This window comes from Podarcis raffonei, chromosome 6 (genome assembly GCF_027172205.1).
Source record: "Podarcis raffonei isolate rPodRaf1 chromosome 6, rPodRaf1.pri, whole genome shotgun sequence".
In the NCBI taxonomy this organism is placed as follows: Eukaryota; Metazoa; Chordata; class Lepidosauria; order Squamata; family Lacertidae; genus Podarcis; species Podarcis raffonei.
In genome coordinates, this window is record NC_070607.1 from 78,765,758 (window position 1) to 78,783,860 (window position 18,103).

General features: G+C 45.2%; 1 protein-coding gene across 7 annotated transcripts in view; it reads left to right on the plus strand.

Annotated features, from left to right (window-relative positions):
• The first annotated feature begins 6,555 nt into the window (after positions 1 to 6,555).
• Positions 6,556 to 18,103, plus strand: part of NCOA3 (nuclear receptor coactivator 3) — a 100,410-nt gene continuing 88,862 nt past the window's right edge. For 4 of the 7 annotated variants that reach the window (XM_053394181.1, XM_053394180.1, XM_053394187.1 and 1 more), the window contains exon 1: positions 6,556 to 6,704. The gene's annotated coding sequence lies outside the window, so the exon portion shown is untranslated. Of the gene's footprint in view, positions 6,705 to 6,754; positions 6,773 to 6,831; positions 6,948 to 7,012; positions 7,031 to 18,103 lie in introns of those variants that run through there. The other 3 variants (XM_053394183.1, XM_053394184.1, XM_053394186.1) reach the window with 3 other exon arrangements.

Consider the following 18,103-nt stretch of genomic DNA (forward strand, 5'->3'; position numbering starts at 1 on the left):
TATATCACTTAAATGATTTTACACAATCTATAATAAAGTCTATATAACTACAAAGTTTTTAAAAGAAAGCAAAAGAAAACTACATATTAGTTGTGGGGAAGGAACCTTGAGCCCATGTTCCAAATAGGCCTGCCACGCTATACACTCACCTGTTGTCATGTCAGATGTGGAGATCCAAGCACTAACACAGAAGTTGCCAATACCTCCTATGGTGCCCATGAAGTCTCAGTAAATACCGTATTTTTTGCCCTATAGGACGCACTTTTTCCCCTCCAAAAATGAAGGGGAAATCTGTGTGCGTCCTATGGGGCGAATGCAGGCTTTCACTGAAGCTTGAAGAGCGAGAGGGGTCGGAGCGCACCGACCCCTCTCGCTCTCCAGGCTTCAGGAAGCTATCAGCAAGCCTGGGGAGCCCGCGGGAGTTTCCGCAAGGCTCCCTAGGCTGCGGATAGCAGCCTGCTAACCGGAGCGTGGGGTGCGCTGAAGCCGCGGCTGGGGGGGGAATATATTTTTTTTATTCCCCCCCAATAAACTTGGTGCGTCCTATGGGGCGAAAAATACGGTATCTCCTCAAATTCACAAGGCACTGGCTCTGCCTCTTTTACACTGAACAAGCCCACATTTCACTGGACACCCACCATTTTGCGGCCATGTCTCTTTTCTGCTCTTTTGCCTGTGGCAAGAATTTTGTGCCTTCCCACACCACCAGGGAACTCATTTCTCAAAATTCCAAATATACCTTACTGGCTTAGAAAGTTGGCAACTTATGCACTAAGGCCAGAGACAAGCTTATCTCTGCTTTTACCTCTGTGGCGCTTAGTGCTAACTTTGGGATAAATCTCTGCATGCTCAGACAGTAAACTGTCAAAAAGCAGCCAACATTTCTCTCTGATCTTCAACCTGTGAGACCTGCGGTTGAAGGCAGGGCCTTTTTTCCCCCAGCTGGAACTTGCTGGAATTCCTGGACCTCTCAGGTGGGCACCATTGCCATTCTAAGAAAACAAGGGAGGCATTCCATGGTGAGTCCCTGCACCTCTTTTTCTAGAAAAAAATGGCACTGGAAAGGGACCCCTGCAGAGATGATTTTGGGAGTACATAAGAAGATGGGAGGAAATGCAAGTTCCATTGCCCCAGAGAAACCCCACTGGTGTAGCATTGGATGATGATGATGATGATAGATTCAGGTAGGTAGCCGTGTTGGGTCTGACGCAGTTGAAATAATATATTTTTTTTAAAAAAATTGTCCAGTAGCACCTTGTTGTTTAGCTTCGAGAACACTGTCCAACCATCTCGTCCTCTGTCGTCCCCTTCTCCTTGTGCCCTCCATCTTTCCCAACATCAGGGTTAGAGACCAAGTAAGTTTGTTCTGGGTATATGCTTTCCCATAAGCTTGGGTATAAGCTTTGTTATCTGAAGAAGTGTGCATGCACACGAAAGCTTATACCCAGAATAATAATAATTTATTATTTATACCCCGCCCATCTGGCTGGGTTTCCCCAGCCAACTACAGTGATACCTCGGGTTACATACACTTCAGGTTACAGACTCCGCTAACCCAGAAATAGTACCTCGGGTTAAGAACTTTGCTTCAGGATGAGAACAGAAATCGTGCTCCAGCAGCGCGGCAGCAGCAGGAGGCCCAGTTAGCTAAAGTGGTGCTTCAGGTTAAGAACAGTTTCAGGTTAAGAGTGGACCTCCGGAGCGAATTAAGTACTTAACCTGAGGTACCACTGAAATGGGATGGATCCAACTAATGCAGTTTGCTAAGGCTCCTGCTCCTCATGAGAAGAGAAGCCTCCCTGGAAAAGACCCTGATGTTGGGAAAGATGGAGGGCACAAGGAGAAGGGGACGACAGAGGACGAGATGGTTGGACAGTGTTCTTGAAGCTACCAGCATGAGTTTGACCAAACTGCGGGAGGCAGTGGAAGACAGGAGTGCCTGGCATGCTCTGATCCATGGGGTCACGAAGAGTCGGACATGACTAAACGACTAAACAACAAGAAGGGCTCCTGCTAGCAGAATGGGACTTTCCCTTTCTCTCCTCCCCCAAAACCAATGGAGGGAAAAACCCCAGAACAGCATGCAGAGGGAATGGGGTTCACTATTTTCCTGTCACCACAAGGCTCTCTATGTGGATCCTGTTACAGAAAGGTAGCCGTGTTGGTCTGCCATAGTCAAAACAAAATTTTTTTTTCCTTCCAGTAGCACCTTAAAGACCAACTGAGTTCAGTTGGTCTTTAAGGTGCTACTGGAAGGAAAAAAATTTTTTGTTTTGACTATGTGGATCCTGATGCTCGAGGCGGCCGCCTCACCCTGCCTGTCCTAAACTCGGCAATCTATTTCGCACAGCTGCCTTGACTCGGCTTGTTCTAACACCCCCCCCCCAAATCCCACCACCCCGCCGCGTGCTGCCCTGGACACTTCCTAGCAGCGTCGTCGCGCGTCCCTCGGCCTCCTTCCAACAACCAGCCCGCCCCCACCCGGCTACCACGGCAACGTGTGCCGTGTGACCTATGGGAGAGCGAGACGGCGTGGAGTGACCGGGGCGTAGGGCGGGCCTTGTGTCAAGAGTTGTTCCCACAAGCGCGCATGCTCCGCCCGCCCGCCCGCCTTCCTGTCCATCATTCCGGGCGTTGCCTGGGTGGCAGAGCGAGGAGAGAGGGGCGGGGCCACGCCGGACTCTCCCGTCTAAACCGAGCGGGAAATTTCCCCTCTTATCATCCTTAGGAGAGGGGGCTCTCGGGTTGTGGGGTGGGGGAGGTTTGGAGGGAAACCCCTCCCTTTCCCCTCCTCGTGTCGTGATTCAGAGAGAAAAGCTATTGTCACAAGCAAGCGCTGTCCTTTGGCGCTACTTCCGTCCACGGTTGAGCTGCTTTCACTTAACTTGTGTCTGCTAATAATTTAGGATTTTTAAAAATATCATCGTCATCGTGTTGCTCCCGGATACAGCGACGCTACTCTGCGCACGTAAAGAATCCTATCGGAGGGAGAATTTTTTTGGTGCTGGTGTGGTTCATTTTTCAGTCTGAGCCTCACTGTTGTTGTTGTTGTTGTTGTTGTTGTTGTTGTTACCCCGCCTATCTGGCTGGGTTTCCCCAGCCACTCTGGGCAGCTTCCAACAAAATATTAAAAATACAATAAAACATCAGACTTTAAAAACTCCCCTAAACAGGGCTGCCTTCAGATGTCTTCTAAAATCAGACAGTTTATTTCCTTGACATCTGATGGGAGGGTGTTCTACAGTGCAGGTGCCACAGCCGAGAAGGCCTGCCTGGTTCCCTGTAACTTTGCTTCTCGCAGAAGGCTCTTGGAGCTGGACCTCAGTGTCCAGGCTGAACAATGGGGGTGGAGACGTCCCTTCAGCTATACTGGGCTGAGACTGTTTAGGGCTTTAAAGGTCAGCACCAACACTTTGAATTGTGCTTGGAAACATACTAGGAGCCAGTGTAGGTCTTTCAAGACCGGTGTTATGTGGTCTCAGCGGCTGCTCCCAGTCACCAGTCTAGCTGCCGCATTCTGGATTAGTTGGAGTTTCTGGGTCACCTTCAAAGGTAGCCCCACGTAGAGTGCATTGCAGTAGTCCAAGTGGGAGATAACTACTGTAGCCCTTCTTGCTGCTGGATTTTGGGAGCTTGGTTGGGGGTGGGGAGTGGGTATGGGCTTCCCTTGCTTTCTACATGCAAGCATTTTCAGGGAGCCCATTTTGGAGTGACCAGAGGAGAAATGATCACTGGGAGGAATGCAGAGAGAAGACACACCATAATGCACCTGTAGCAGCAAAACCAGGTGCCATCATCCCCCGCCACACCTGCAATAAAACATGTCTCTCCTGTATTGGTCTACACAGCCACAGCAGGTGCTGTAACTGCCCCCCACAAAGGCACACTATTCCATTGTGTCCTGAGACAGATGGATTGCAGCAACAATAACAAGAACAAAGCAAGGAAACAGAAAATTCAGCTTCAAATCTCTAAAATATAAGGAATGCACCCCCAAACAGAAGATGCTAGCAATATAGTTTCAGTAATTATTAGGTGAACATGGTCAGGGGCATTTTTCGTGTGGGATATAAAAGGGTGTTGGGTACTAAGTGCTGCTTGTTTTGCAATTTGTTGTGGTCCTAAAGTTTCACAAATAGGATCCTAGATGGATCTTTTTCCATAAGTAAGTGCTCTCATATTCTTCTGTATCACATTATTTGTTATTGTGGAGCAAGTTTATTCTTTCCAGTGTGCTCCCAGCTGTGTCTTAGCAACAGATAGGAAGTGAGGAAAAAACTTTACGTAATGTAATTTGTTCTAGTTCTGGACGAATGTCCAAGAGTGCTATTCCAGGGTACATTGTTAGAAGCTGGCCAGTAAATATCTGTTAAAACTCGAATACTGACAAAGCCATCACATGTGAATAAGATAACTTGTCTCACTTGCCAAAGAGCAAGCATAACTTTTTGGTTGTAAGCAGCACAGGATGCTATCTGACAGTCTTAAAAACAACTTCTGAATTTTGGTGCTTATTTGTTTATTTGATCTTGAAGATGATTTAGTTTCTTCTTGCATGTGACCATCTTTCTGCCTATAACTTCTCCTTAACACACCATGATACTTAACAAGTAACTGTATTTCCAATCAGTAAGTTATAAATAGTGGGACTTATGCTTGCCTTACGGTCACGTGTAGTATGCCACACTGGTGTGGCAAGAGAGGATGGCAAGTGTGACAAGAAGATTCAAGGACAATCAAAGAAACATTTAAACACTTTAGTGTACAGTGGTACCTCAGGTTACAGACGCTTCAGGTTACGTGTTTTCGGGTTGTGCACCACGCCAAACCTGGAAGAACTGGAACAGGTTACTTCTGGGTTTCGGCGCTTGTACATGTGCGGAAGTACTAAATTGTGCTTTGCGCATGCGCAGAAGTGCTGAATCGCAGCCCGTGCTTGCACAGACACGGTGCTGCGGGTTGCAAACGCTGCGGGTTGCAAACGTGCCTCCCATATGGATCACGTTCGCAACCCGAGGTTCCACTGTAGAGTATAGTATCAAAATAACTTTTTTTATTTGCAGAATATGGATAGATATATTTTCAAAATGCAGCACTGCTAGGACTTTTTTTTTTTGTCTTCCATTGTATTTCTCATCAATAAAAAAATTGGTGTGGCATGAGCAAATTTTTATTCTGGAAGTGTAGCACGAAGAAAAAAGTTTGAAAACCACTGCCTTACAGAATGACATGCGGCAAGTAATTTGCTCAAAATCAGTAATAATATGTAACTGGATTAAAAACATGGTCCATGCAGACAGAACTTAAATCCACTGGAAGCAATTAGCTGCAACTGATTTAGCCTCAAGCAGTTCAGAGGGAATACATTGACTTTTGCCTGGTATGTCTATAATACGAAAAGTCCTTCTGTTCCTCAAATGGGTAAAAGAAGAAGCTATCCTCCTCTTTTAGCTCTGGGTGGTCAATAGTAGAAGCAAGGGGGAATACCTGAATAACTTGCTTCTTAGGCACCATCTGCATTACAGAGTTTCTGGGTCAAGCGCAAGGGAAGCCCCACATAGACTACATTGCAGTAATCCAATATTGAACTATCCAATGCATGCATGCAGCACCCCATCAACTTCTAGGTTCAAGGCAAAGTTGACCCCCCGTTTATATTTCCCCCCTGCTCCTCTGAGTACTTCAGCTGTTTCTTTAAAGTTCCAGAACTTGGATCCTGTAGCAATGTTATCCGCTTTTCTTCCTAAGTAATTTGTTCTTTGATCCTCCTCTCTGCTTTCATTAATTCTTCTTTGATCATATAATTAGCAAAAGCTATTATTATATCCCTTGGTGGGGCACTTTCTTTTGGCTTTGGTCTCAAGCTGCAGTGGGCCCTTTTCATATCTGTACATATAATTTGTATTTCAGTAAATACTTCCTTCCACCAATCAGTTCGGAAACTAGTTGAAGCCTTAATTGTAAATCATTTTGGGATGTTGAAACATTCAAAATTTTGCCACAGTGGCATAAACTCAAATCCAGTGACACAGTGACTGCTTCTCTACTCCCCCCACCTTCCCTGCCAAATCAGTTATTTTATTCTCCAGGAATTTAAAGCCTTGCCAATTTCTTTTTAAAAAGTCGGTGTGCAGGTTGTTTATTTGAGTGGACACAGCTTCCAGCGGGAGGTTTGCTGGGCCTGGATGTATTTTATATTTGTCCCACTACATTTGGATCTCCACTTTATTCACATTGGGCAGAAATCCAGAATCACAACGGCTCTGTTCTGATTCACGCTGTGGTTAAAAGTAACGCTCGCTCCTTTCAAGGCAGAAGCGAAGCGCTTCGGTTGAAGGGAGCGGCAGAAGGAACGCGAAGATGCCTTCACGGATGGGACTACAAATCCCAGAGGGCTTTGCGGAACGAGGCGCCGCGCGGCCACGTACAGCCGCGGAGTAACACACGACCCTGATGTCCCTTAGGCGGCGGATGCTGAACTACAAATCCCAGCTGCCCACGCGCTTGCCGGGCTGGCTCCGGCTGTATCTGGCGGCTGCTTCTGAGGAGATCCAGTCAAGAGATCAAAATGGCGGACGCGAGCTGAGCGTGAGGCGGGGAGGAGAGAGCGAGAGCGAGAGGGGGGCGCTGGGCAGAAGGCAACGCTCGGCTCTCCTTCTCCTTCTCCTTTTTCTCTCCGCCCCCCTCCCCTCACAAATTCTCAGGTGAGTTGCGTTCAGACGTGGGGCGGGAGGCGAAACAACTGCCGCATATGCCGGCGAGGGTGAAACGGGTGAGGAGGGACGCCTGCTTTTCTCCCTCTTTTCCATTCCCCGCCTCGGGAGACCGGCCAGCCGAGGGGGCAGCCCTCTCTCTCGGGCGCCTCTTCCACAGGGGGGCGTCGTGGGGCTCGGGTGGCGGTTGAGAGAGCAAGCGAGCGAGCGGAGAGGAGGAAAGTGCAAGAAGAGGTTATTATTATCCTTGCCTCGGGGCGCTGCGTTTCTGCGGGTCTCTTCTTCGCGCGTCTCCTCATCTTCACAGGACTTTTAAGGTGCCCGGAGGGAAGAGAAGAGGGGACTTTGAGAAGGCGGCTTTGCCTGGTTTGTTGGTGGGGGTGTGGGTGGGATTTGATTCCCCCTCGGCGTGCGTCGCGAGGGAGGGAACTTGATTCCCTTTTCACGTGTATTTCGCCTTGCACGCCTTTCCACGGGCACTCGGGAGCAGACGCGTTTTGGAGGGACGCAAACCAAACCCGTGCGGTGGTTTCTGCTCCTCCTCCCTTGCTCAAGATCTGTTGCTGTTGAGTCTGGGTGGGAAAGGAAGGCGAGGGGCGGGGGCAGCGAGTTAACTTCAGGTAAATTTGGGGACCGGTGGGTGGGGGAAACTCGCCGCCAGCATCGCCACCCTCCGTCCCTCTTTCCCCTGCCGGCTTGGTAAGTTTCAAGCGGGTAAGTCTCCTGCTTCGTTAACACGAGGGCGAGCGGGAGACGCTCTTGTGCTTTGGTCGGGACCCGGGTGAGAGGATGGATGCCTGGTGTCTGCCTCTGTTGGCCGTTTGTGGTGCGTCTCTCAGCCATGGCGAGGTGGCTCTTTTCTTTTCTTTTTCTTTTTTTGGAAGCGAGAAGCAGCAGCAGCTTCCGTCTTCCTGCTTGTTACCAACTGGCTGGGTAGGAAGGGCAGAGCGCTTGGGATAACTGCCCAACGCTGAAGCAACCCAGCGATTTATTTATTTGTTTTAAAGTTTTGCCTCGCTGTCCTGTGCAAGGTGCTGCTGCTGCCTTGGCTGCGGTTCCTGTGTTGTGTCTCTTTGCTTTGCCAAGTTGCTTGGGGGAAAAGAAGACATTTGCTTCCCAGCCCCCTTTTCTTGTAGCGCAGCTTAATCGTGTTGTTTTAAAGGATAGGGTTGCTCTTCCAGATACTTTGCCTCTGACTTCAAATGATTAAAGCATGTAGAACATGTAAATATAACAGGTACTGACTGTATGACAAGCTCCGATAAATATTGGCACTCCCGATAATAACATTGAAGAAAAATTGGACGAGCCTAGTCTTTCATATATGGGAGAGTGTATTGTGCCCACTGTCCAGCATACAGACGTAGCGTGTGCCCGGTTTGAGCACTTTAAATGGCAAAACCACCCTTAATGGTTGTTGGAGATGGGGAGGCATATCTTCCCAAAGTATTTTGGCTATAGGATTTGGGATTCTGAATGTTTAATGCTTAAATATGGTCCTTTATTTTAAAAAGATGTATTTTTGCGTTGTCTCTTTTTGAAATGTTGTTATGTCACTTTACGTTTTCTGGTCAAAATAAAGAAGTTGCATGCAAATAATAGCTATAATGAGGTAATACATTGGTGAGTGTGGTGATGTAGAGGGAGTCATGGTTTTGAACACACAAATGCTCAGTCTGCATTAGAACAAGCTGTTAAATTGCTGTTTCAAGCTAGGTTTGGTCTTTAAGTTTTTAAAATATTTAATATCTGTTTAAGTCTTATAAATTAATTAAAGCTATTTTGTATGCCTTTAACTGGGAAGTTGTCGTTGTAATGTAATTTGTGCTCTGTGTGCAGTTGCTTATCAGATATGCACCAAATAGCTGAGCCAAAATGCAGACGAGAAGGGGAAAGCCCCTGATCACAATAGAATAAAAAGGAACAGTATTCTTAGGTTGTACAGAGCTTAATAACACAGATGGTGTATAAAATGGGAACAAAAAAGCCTGACTTTTTGTAGATATTGGAGGGGAAACCCAAAATACACTTACTGAGACACTTGAGGAAAGGAAGGCATTGAACTCGATGTCTAAAATGATATTGGACACTAGTCTGACATTGAGGTTGCTTCAGGTCTTGCATATAAATGAGCAATATGAGCAGTAATCGAATATCTTATTTTTGCATTGTGTTCACATAGCACTTGACATGCTGATATGATTATTCTGAATATAAAAAGAGAAAATACTATCTTTAGCATGCCAAATACTATTTCATTCTAGTTTTTGTATGTAATTTTAAGAATGAGTGAACATTTTTTTTGGCATTGAGACAGTTGCTTACAAGTGACAGCTACCTATGAGCCTCTCAGATTGTATTATTATGCATTGCGAGATGTTCAGTTAGAATTTTTAACGGCAAAAAATGGGTGTGTGCACAAAATGGCTTTTAAATTTTTTATCAAGTAGGAGAAATAACTAAAAACTATATGTTCTTAGTATGAAATGTAAGAGCTTTCCCAGTAATTGAGAAATATGGCACAAGTAAAATAGTAGTAATCTGTACAGTCAAACAAAAAAAAATTTGAATGCATTAGTCTAAATCAGAATTTAAAGATTTATTCAGGGATGAAACGTTAGAAAATGAATTGCCAATAGTATGTTAAAGTGTGTAATCTTTAATAATACATTAAAAACCTCTAATGTGTGTAATCAAGGCTACATTATCTATACTTAAAAGGTAAAGGGACCCCTGACCATTAGGTCTAGTCATGGCTGACTCAGGTTGCGGCGCTTATCTCACTTTATTGGCTGAGGGAGCCGGCGTACACCTTCCGGGTCATGTGGCCAACATGACTAAGCCGCTACTGGCGAACCAGAGCAGCACACGGAAACGCCATTTACCTTCCCGTTGGAGCGGTACCTATTTATCTACTTGCACTTTGAGGTGCTTTCAAACTGCTAGGTTGGCAGGAGCAGGGACCGAACAACGGGAGCTCACCCCGTCGTGGGGATTCGAACCGCCGACCTTCTGATCGGCAAGTCCTAGGCTCTGTGGTTTAACCCACAGCGCCACCCACGTGGGAGTAATTTCCACTAAACTTATTGGGACATCTAAGTAAACAAGTATAGGATTGGGCTGTATGGCTATTGGTGTAAGCAAGAGGAGTGAGTGATGGAGGTCCCTTTTTAGGAAGTCCAGGTGCTCAGAAGCTGACCAAAGCCCTCTCTTTAGGAAACACTACATTTTCTGGTAAGATTCAGGTAGGTAGCCGTGTTGGTCTGACGCAGTCGAAATATATAAAAAAATTGTCCAGTAGCACCTTAGAGACCAACTAAGTTTGTTCTTGGTATAAGCTTTCGTGTGCATGCACACAAGTGTATCTGAAGAAGTGTGCCTGCACACAAAAGCTTATACCAAGAACAAACTTAGTTGGACTCTAAGGTGGTACTGGACAATTTTTTTATATATTTGCTGGTAAGTCAGCAATCCAAAGAAGACTCTTATGATAGTCTTAATATTCTTCCTTTTAACTGATGCTCAGCTAGACAATTTAGTGTGGTTGAAGTGCATTTCAAAAGATTTTGAAGGATGTTCCTCTTCTCAGAAACTTGAGGATCAATCTCTCAAGGCTGGAGCGGGCAACTGGATGCCTGCAAGCTATAGAAAATTCCAGTGTGTAGAATAGATGGTCAAATGACTTACTGCCCCAACATTTGGCACAACCATTTCATCAGTGCCAATCACTCCCATCCCAGTTCTAAATCTTGGTTATCGTCATCACCATCAATTAAATTGGTATACCACCCTTCATACAATTCACAAGAGTTCACAAGATGAAAACACAACATATATACGTATTATTATTTTTTAATCCCCTCCCCCACCTCCTCCTACAAACACTGCTGTTTTAATGAGGAGACATAGTCAGTCAAAGCTTGCTTAAATCATTTTGGAATTAATCTGACAGCTATATAATGAAGGATTCACTTGCAGAAACTGCATTGTCCCAAACTGAATTGCACTTCACCTTAAAATATATACTGTGTGTAGTGTAATCCTGTGCATATTTATTTGGAATTAAGTTCCACTGTGTCCAATGGAATTTACTTCCATGTAAGTCGGTATAGGGCTACAAATTGAGTTGTACTTGCATTCTGAACCCCCCCCCCCGAAAAGAAAACAACCAAGCACACCCAGAGAAGTACACATTGTCCTAGGACAAATTATGATTGGACACATGACAAAGCCATTTCGATCCAGTTGCTCCTATATTGCAACTTGTTTATTTTGTAAACCTAGAATTTGTCAGCTTGTTTTGCTGCAATGTGTAAGTTGTAGTCTGTTTTCAACCTTTCACTGTTGAAGAACTACACTGAAAAGCTTCATAAAACTTATTTCTTAAAGCAGATGGTGTGAAGGGGGTGATGCCATTAATCTTAAGTAAATGAATATGGATTCAACTATCTGATAACATTAATAACTTCCAAATTTAACTTGGTAGGAGGTAAATAATATTTCAGGCAAGCATGTATATAATGGATGCGACCAGGAATGCTATTTTAAATTGTGTAATCATGCAACTTGCTTCCGTTCTTCTCTCCAGCTCTTCCTTGTTTTCTCAGTCTTTTGATTACACCCGAATCACTGAAAGCTTTTTGATAGAACTAGAAGTTTTGGAAAAGCTGGGTCATTCTTAAGTTTTAAGAAAGCAACAAGGATAGTAAGTAACTCATGGAGAACCTATTGCCAAAAGCTGTAGTAAAGAACATCTTGAAATATGACTAATCAGGGGCACTTAATATGCAAGCCTGAGTGTCTACACCATTAGAAATGGAAACAAAAATACATTTCTGATGCTAAGTTTAATGTCTTCTGCCATATGGTCTTGTTATATGAGATACCTTAAGACTTTTACTTAACTTTAAGATAAAATTCCTTCTAAAAATACAGTAACCTTGTAATATAGAAAGAATTGTGCTTAATAGTAATGTTGGTATGGTCTCATCAATCCAAAGATTGAGGCAACAGGCATTTGAAAACTTTTTAAGTGTTCAGAAATTTGTTGCAGGACACATAGTGATGCAGAGATCTTTTTAACCAGCTTAAGTTTTTATGTCACCCATGAATGATCTTGGATGGGCATAGTATAGTTGCAATGACCAATGCACTGGTAGTGTCTTGTTTAGACTACTGTAATGTGTTGTCTGCCCTTGACAACAGTCTGGAAACTACTTTAAAATGTGGCTGTTAGGATTTTAACCAGTCTTGTTGGGAGCATATATTTCTAGTTTTGAAAGAGATTTGTTGGCTAACAGTTAATTCCTGAGCCCAATCCAAGGCATTGATTTTGAATTTTAAAGCTGGACATAGCTTAGGACTTCACTGCTCCTGTTCAGACTGCACAGCAAAAGCAATTTGGTTCTTGAAGTTCATTCTGATTGGGCAGATAAAATGTAACTGATAGAATTTGACAGGAAGTGGTATTAGTGTATGAAAACAGTCAAGATCCAATGATCCCCAGGCATGTACCTCTAGATGGTGGAGATGTCAGGCACCATCCTAGTGCCCAGGCATGTTCACTTGTTTGCAAGTAGCTGATAGCCAGGTGCAAAATGCTCCTGGCTAGTTTCAATCACTGGTTGGAGGCATGCTGCCTTGCCTTTCCCTATAGCTCCAAGTTTGTGCTCATCTTGCTTGCCAGAGCCTGGTGCCCCTCTCACTTGTGAAGGGCGGTTAGCAAGGTTATTGAAGCCTTATGTTAAGGAACACCTTCTCCCATGTTGATGTTGATGTGGGTGTTCTGCTGTTGGACAAAAAGCAAGCAGTGAGCAGGAAGAGAGGGCCTTTCCATTTGTGCCACCCTAGATATTAAACTTCATCCCCAAAGTATCGCATTTGGCACCTACTCTGTTATGTTATTTTCTTTTAAAAACAAAACCTGGCAAAGCCACTTCTGTTCTCCCAAGCTTTTTAACTATTTTTCAGTTTTACTTACTTATTTTTACTCTGTTGCTTTAAGTACTTATGCTGTTTTGTGTGAGCTTTCTTTTTTATTGTTTATGAAATTCTGTTGTGACCTTTCCTGAAATATATATTGTAAAATTTATGAGTGTGCTTAGAATAGTTTTAGCAAGATCTAATTCTTTCCAAAACTACAATTCAGAGTTTTCTTTGTAGCAAAGCATTACCAGTTAACTGATTTAAATTAAGTGCTATCAAAGTGTCTAGTGGATGCCCAGCATAAAAGGTAGAATCATTACCCAATTTTTGCTTGGATAGTTCAGAGTCTGTTAAACAGTGCTGGTTAGGTTTCCCATTTTATGGATGAATAAAATTTATAGCATGAACCTTGAATGACATGTTTCAGGGCTGGGAAACCTTTTTGGCTCCACGAATCAGATACTTATCAGGATCTGCCTTATGGGCCAAATTGGACAAGTGTACAGGGCCTCCCACCTGTCAAAATCCCTTCTGTGACTTTGCAAAACACTTGATTGGAAGCCGCTTAGAGTGGCTGGGGAAACTCAACCAGATAGGCGGGGTATAAATAATAAACTATTATTATTATTATTATTATTATTATTATTATTATTATTATTATTTAACAACAACCCTGTTTTCTGCTTGGAAACATGGCAGCACAGCCAATGTAAGATTAAACCCTGGCCTCCCCACCATCAGCTGATGTGTTGGCAGGCATACCGTAGTTTGGGGAAAACAGCCTGGGCAGAGGTTGCTCACTACCGTACTGTATTAGATTAACAGCTATTCATTATGATATCTATATGGAACCTCTGTTGTGAGAGTTGTTGAGCTCTGCAGTGGGCTTCCAAGCCCTGTTTGTGGACTTTCTAGAGTCATATGATGATGATGATGATGATGATGATGATGATGATGATGATGATAATAATAATAATAATAATAATTTATTATTTATACCCCGCCCATCTGGCTGGGCCTCCCCAGCCACTCTGGGCGGCTTCCATAAAAACCAAAAATACAGTAAAATATCACACGTTAAAAACTTCCCTGAACAGGGCTGCCTTAAGATGCCTTCTGAATGTCAGGTAGTTGTTTACGCTTTGACATCTGCTGGAAGGGCGTTCCACAGGGCGGGCGCCACTACCGAGAAGGCCCTCTGCCTGGTTCCCTGTAGCTTTGCTTCTCGCAATGAGGGAACCGCCAGAAGGCCCTGATTGGCCACTGGCCTAGTTGGTCCTTTTATCTGAATTACAAGGGTTTCTCTTTACACCGCATACCAGGTCTGGGGAAGCTATGGTCCTCCAGATGTTGGTGAATTACAGTTCCTATCATTCCTAAGTATTGACCATGCTGGGGCTGATGGGAGTTGTAATTCTGGAGCATTTGGAGTGCCAAATGTCCACTGTACCTGCCATCTGTAGTTTTCTTAAGAAATAAGTCTGATTATGTTCAGTGAGCCCTAATTCTAGGTAAATTTGGATAGGATTGTAGCCTAGTTGTTCTTTATTTGGCTTCCTTATACATCCATGCTTAAGAAAAAAACCCCCAACTGTTTAATAATAGCACAATAAAACATTTAGTTCTTGGCCTTTTCCATTCTCCCAGTAGTAGTCTTTAAAAAGCTATTCTGATTAGCAGCTTAAAATAGGTTTACTATATTAGGCAATGTTGCGGCTATGTAGAAGAGTATGCAAGTAACACATTGGGTGTTATATCAGGGAAATGTAACCTAATGCAGGGTTAATACAAAATATTTTAAACATTTTCTGGTAAATGCTAGACTTCCATTTCTGAAATGCATGCTCACTTTATCGGAATCTGAGACACTATATATCTAAAACTTATAAGGCATTGCAGTGTGCCTCCTTTGCTTCTGGAATTTGCTCATTGTGCCTTCAGGTTATCTGGCAACAGTGCATTGCAGTTAAATACAGTGTAGGATTTTTTTTAAAAAACTAAATTTAAAACAAATTACAGTCTACATTTCTAACTTTCTATTTTCCATTTTTAATGTATATTGGAAAGCAACAAAATGAAGTGAAACGGATGGAGAAGAGGAATAAGGGATGTTGTGCAAACAGATTAGATTTTGCAGGGCAGGTGACTAAATCAGAGTTTGAGTATTTAAGGTAAAAGATGGAGATGTGACTTGAGCGTCATTGCTCAGGTGACTCAGAATTCATACCATAATAGTTTAAAAAGAGCACACACCTATCTTTCCTTTGGCTTGCTGAAATTGATGACTGATTTCAATAACAGCATGGTCAGTTTTGCAGAAATAATTGTGGAAATCCAGTGGTGTGATACAAATGCTTATTACTCATGGATAAAATGGCCAGATGATAAACAGGCCAAGGTGAGGATTCCTTTTGGTGTACCGACCTCCCCGCTGCACCAAGGATTCCCTGCCCGAGCTGCTTCAGGTCGTGGCGGATGTTCTCCTGGAGACACCTAGCTTGGTCGTCCTAGGGGATTTTAACATCCATGCCGACACGACCTTACAAGGGGCCGCTCGGGACTTCGTGGAAAGCATGGCCTCCATGGGGCTGTCCCTGAATAAGTCTGGCCCAACCCATAGCCGCGGACATGCCTTGGACCTGGTGTTTACCTCTATGGATGTTGGTGATCTGACACTAAGTAAAAGCGAAACGAAAGAAGTGCCATGGTCAGATCACTTCCTGGTGCAACTGGACTTCTCTGCAACCCATCCCCTCTGCAGGGAGGTGGGACCAATTCGGATGGTCCGCCCCCGCCACTTAATGGATCCAAATGGTTTCCAGAGAGTGGTAGGGGATGCTTTATCCCATGTTGATGGCCTTTCAGCTGATTCCCTGGTGGCCCGCTGGAATGTGGCGTTAACCAGGGCTATTGACTGTTTGGCTCCGAAGCGCCCTCTCCGATTGCATGGAGCCCGGACAGCCCCGTGGTTTTCCACGGATCTGAGGGCAATGAAACAATCGTTGAGACGGCTAGAGCGCCGGTGGCGGATAACTCATTCCGAATCTGACCGGACACAGGTTAGAGCTCAACATCGAGCCTACCAAGTGGCGATAGCGACGGCGAAGAAGAATTTCTTCACCGCCTCTATTGCATCTGCAGAAAACAGCAGCAGGAGACTTTTTCAGGTGGTTCACAATTTAGCGGAACCACCTGCAACATCGGGGCCCAGTATGGGCCACATGTTCTCCTGCAATGATTTTGCAAAGTTTTTTGCAGATAAAATCGCTCAGATTCGGGAAGAAGTAGACTCCACCGTGGGAGCAGGGCCGGGGCGGGAGAGTGCTAGAGTTCTGTCTAGTCAAGTTGAGTGGGATCAATTCCAATCTGTTACCTCCGAGGATGTGGACAGGCTGCTTGGACGAGTGAAACCAACCACCTGTCTCCTGGATCCTTGCCCATCCTGGCTTATAAAAGCTAGCCGGGAAGGACTGGGCGATGGGCTTCGTGGGGTGGTGAATGCTTCCCTCCGTGAGGGAGCCTTCCCAGACCCGCTGAAAGAGGCGGTTATTAAACCGCTTCTTAAAAAACCATCTTTAGATGCGGCCACGATGGCCAACTATCGCCCAGTCTCAAATCTTCCATTCTTGGGCAAGGTGATTGAGCGAGCGGTTGCCGAACAACTCCAGGCACGCCTGGAAGAAGCGGACCATTTGGATCCCTTCCAGTCGGGATTCAGGCCTCATCATGGGACTGAAACTGCCTTGGTCGCACTGGTTGATGATCTCCGGCGGGCTAGAGACAAAGGTGAGAGCTGTTTCCTAGTTCTGCTGGATCTCTCAGCGGCGTTTGATACCATCGACCATAACATCCTTCTGGACCGTCTTGAGGGGCTGGGAGCTGGGGGCACTGTCATACAGTGGTTCCGCTCCTTCCTCCTGGGCCGTGTTCAGAAAGTGGTGGTGGGGGATGAGTGTTCAGAGCCCTGGGCTCTCACTTGTGGGGTGCCTCAGGGTTCTGTCCTCTCCCCCATGCTTTTCAACATTTACATGCAGCCGCTGGGAGAGATCATCAGGAGGTTTGGGCTGGGTGTTCATCAGTATGCGGATGATACCCAGCTCTACCTCTCTTTTAAATCAGAACCAGTGAGGGCGGTGAAGGTCCTGTGTGAGTGTCTGGAGGCGGTTGGAGGATGGATGGCGGCTAACAGATTGAGGTTGAATCCTGACAAGACAGAAGTACTGTTTTTGGGGGACAGGAGGCGGGCAGGTGTGGAGGATTCCCTGGTCCTGAATGGGGTAACTGTGCCCCTGAAGGACCAGGTGCGCAGCCTGGGAGTCATTTTGGACTCACAGCTGTCCATGGAGGCACAGGTCAAATCTGTGTCCAGGGCAGCTGTTTACCAGCTCCATCTGGTACGTAGGCTGAGACCCTATCTGCCTGCGGACTGTCTCGCCAGAGTGGTGCATGCTCTGGTTATCTCCCGCTTGGATTACTGCAATGCGCTCTACGTGGGGCTACCTTTGAAGGTGACTCGGAAACTACAATTAATCCAGAATGCAGCAGCTAGACTGGTGACTGGGGGCGGCCGCCGAGACCATATAACACCGGTCTTGAAAGACCTACATTGGCTCCCAGTACGTTTCCGAGCACAATTCAAAGTGTTGGTGCTGACCTTTAAAGCCCTAAACGGCCTCGGTCCAGTATACCTGAAGGAGCGTCTCCACCCCCATCATTCTGCCCGGACGCTGAGGTCCAGCGCCGAGGGCCTTCTGGCGGTTCCCTCATTGCGAGAAGCAAAGCTACAGGGAACCAGGCAGAGGGCCTTCTCGGTAGTGGCGCCCGCCCTGTGGAATGCCCTTCCAGCAGATGTCAAAGAGATAAACAACTACCTGACATTCAGAAGACATCTTAAGGCAGCCCTGTTCAGGGAAGTTTTTAACGTGTGATATTTTACTGTATTTTTGGTTTTTATGGAAGCCGCCCAGAGTGGCTGGGGAGGCCCAGCCAGATGGGCGGGGTATAAATAATAAATTATTATTATTATTATTATTAAGACACACTGCATGTGTTAATTGGCTCACTAATACCAGAATTCCTGTAGTATTGACAACTGTTTTGTGAGTGACCACAATTAATTATAAATTATCACTGTATTTTTCTGCATTTCTTTTTCCTCTAGTAACACTCCTCAACCTCACCACTCAAAAAACCTCATGCAATTCAGGATAATACTACAGTGTTACCTGATGAGGTGTAGTCCATGAAAACCTTTGCCATAATAAATTTATTAGGATCACATCCAGTGATACCTATTTGCAAGTGGAGTGAATGTCTGCTTAGACAACAGGGGTCTTTGCCTTTTGCTCCTTGCCCTTGCAACCCCAGTACACTTCCCTAACTCTGAAGGGTTAGGCCAGCGAACTTTCCGCAGCACATTTGAGGAGGGTCTGGTGGCAGGGAAGTAGAATAAAGATAACTTAGAA